The sequence below is a fragment of the Sapajus apella genome, unplaced genomic scaffold (genome assembly GCF_009761245.1).
Source record: "Sapajus apella isolate SASKATOON/1434 unplaced genomic scaffold, GSC_monkey_1.0 scaffold40, whole genome shotgun sequence".
Taxonomy (NCBI): Eukaryota; Metazoa; Chordata; class Mammalia; order Primates; family Cebidae; genus Sapajus; species Sapajus apella.
This window is the reverse complement of record NW_022436980.1, coordinates 11953027-11955795: the sequence shown is the minus strand read 5'-3', so window position 1 is coordinate 11955795 and position 2769 is coordinate 11953027.

The following is a 2769-nucleotide window of genomic DNA, read 5'->3' as shown; positions in this document are numbered from 1 at the left end:
CCAAGCCTCCAAAATAAAAAAAGTTTGAGGCCAACAGAAGATGCACTAGGGGACTAGGGAGACCCAGGGGTCCTGAATGGTCAAGAGCCAGGTCTCTCTAATCTATATAGGGGTCAGAGAGTAGCTCTGGGTTCAATCCTTGCTCCATCATTACCAGCTGTGTGGCCTGGGCCAGGTGACTTAACCTCTCTGAGCCTCCATTCCTCACCTGCAAAATGGGAATGGCATTCCAAACCTACCTCATATGCTCATTCACACACATTCAACACCTACTATGTGCCCTGCAGCAAAGCAGACAAAAATCATCCCTGCCCTCATGGAGCACACATTCTGGTGATTCTAGTGTAGAGAAAATGAGAAACCAAGGTATTTGTATGCTACATGGTGTGTTCAAATGACAGAGCTGGGAAGAGATTGGGAGGAGATGGGGAGGTGGAAAAAAGGCCTCCCTGAGATGCCATTGGAAAAACACCTAAGGGAGGTGAGGGAGCCAGGCAGGTGTGTGGGAGAGAGGCATTCCAGGTGGCAGGATCAGCCCGTGCCAAGGTCCTGGGGCGGCAGCAAACCTGGTGTGTTAAAGAATAGAAAGGAGTGGAACAGGTGGGGTTGGGGGTCGGGAGACGAGGTCAGTTGGGGGAAGGGTGTGGGTTCTGCTGGCTCGCAGACCCCTCTAAGAGCTGTGGCGTTCTCCCGCGTGATGGGGACAGCTGTACTGTGTGCACAGCTTGCCTGGCGTGTAGGTAGTAAGTGCCCAGCCAATGCTGGCTCCTTTTATTTCTCCCTCATAATGGGCTGAACCATGGACCCCAAAAAGAGATAATGAAGTCCCACTGCCCTCACCCTTGGTCCCATGAATATGACCTTATTTAGAAATAAGGTCTTGGCTGGGCGCGGTGGCTCACAACTCTCACCCCAGTGCTTTGGAAGGCCGAGGTAGGTGGATCACAATGTCAGGAGTTTGAGGCCAGCCTGGCCAACATGGCAAAACCCCATCTCTACTAAAAATACAAAAATTAACCAGGCATGGTGGTGCACGCCTGTAATCCCAGCTACTTAGGAGGCTGAGGCAGGAGAATCACTTGAACATGGGAGGCAGAGGTTGCAGTGAGCCAAGATCACATCACCGCACTCCAGCCTGGGTGAGAGTGAGATTCTGTCTTAAATATATATATATATGTAAGTAAGTAAGTAAATCATCTTTACAGATGGAATAAGTAAAAATAACTTCACATTCAAGACAGATGGGTGTTCAATCCACTGTGGATTGTTTTATTTTGAGACAGGGTCTCATTCTGTCACCCAGGCTGGAGCACAGTGTTGCAATCATAGCTCACTGCAGCCTCGACCTTCTGGCTCAAGCGATTTTCCTGCCTCAGCCTCCTGAGTAGCTGGGACCACACACACGTGCCACCACATCCGGCTAAGATTCCTGTGTTTTAAGCCATTTGGTGTGTGGGACTTGGTTGCAGAAGTCTGAGGAAACAAATCTGCCTGCCTTGGGAGTGAGGCCATTCATGGGCAAGGCTGTCCTGGCTGTCCCAGAGCCCAGGGCCACACTGGGCTTGACAGGGTGCCATCTGGGTCCAGGCCTGAGGCTGCTGGCTGGCCCAGGCATGGAAGAAGCTAGCTCCCCAGTCCCAGGGCTGTGCGCTGAGTGCCTTACCATGTATCTGCAGCTCTGCGAGCAGGGAGGCCTCGCCTGGGAATCCAGCCCACAAGGCCTCACTGTTATGCCGGCTCTGGCCAGAGAGCTCCAGGTGCCCATCATGGTAACAGCAGCTCAGAGTAGTTGAGAGATGTGGGTCCCATCAGAATGCATCCAGAATGCTCAAAGCTCTAACTACCATTGTGAATGTCTGTGAAGACCTGGAATGCCACCAAGGAGATGCTGGGCTGCCCTGTGCAGAGAGACAGCCAGCCCTGAGCAACTTGGCACTGGCTCCCACACACCCTGGGGTTATCAGTGCCATCGTGTCCCTGTGGTGGGAGGACCTCAGACCCTCTTGAAGGAGCAGGTTTGATGACTAATGCAGTTACTCCAACTAATTACACATGCACCAAGGAAGCCACAGAGAAAATACAGAGAACCAATCAGGAGGTGGGGCAGGCAGGGGAGAGGGGTCCTGGGGAGGACGGCTAGATCAAACTCCTGACCTCAGGTGATCCACCCACCTCGGCCTCCCAACTTGCTGGGATTACAGGTGTGCATGCCTCCGCCCCACCCCATAACCCCATTTTCTTTTCACCAACTTTGATTATGGAACTTGGCATAACTCCCATGTTCCCATAATGCAAATTGTCCTCCCCAGTTATAACTGCCAGTTTGCGTGCCCGAGCCATGGGTAGCCTAGAGATATTTAGACCTGGTTTATTGACCATACACCTGCCAGACCCAGCCCAGCCAAAACATGAAATCGACCGGGCGCCGTGGCCCACATCTGTAATCCCAGCACTTTGGGAGGCCAAGGCGGGTGCATCTCCTGAGATCAGCAGTTTGAGACCAGCCTGACCAACATGGTAAAACCCCATCTCTACTAAAAATATAAAAATGAGCCGGGTGTGGTGGTGCACACCTGTAATCCCAGCTACTCGGGAGGCTGAGGTGGGAGAATCACTTCAACACAGGAGGCGGAGGCTGCAGTGAGCCGAGATTGAACCACTGCACTCCAGCCTGGGCACAGCGCTAGACTCCATCTCAAAAAACAACAGTAACAACAACAAAGACACAAAATCAAACACCCCTGCCCTTTTTTTTTTTTTTTTTTTTTT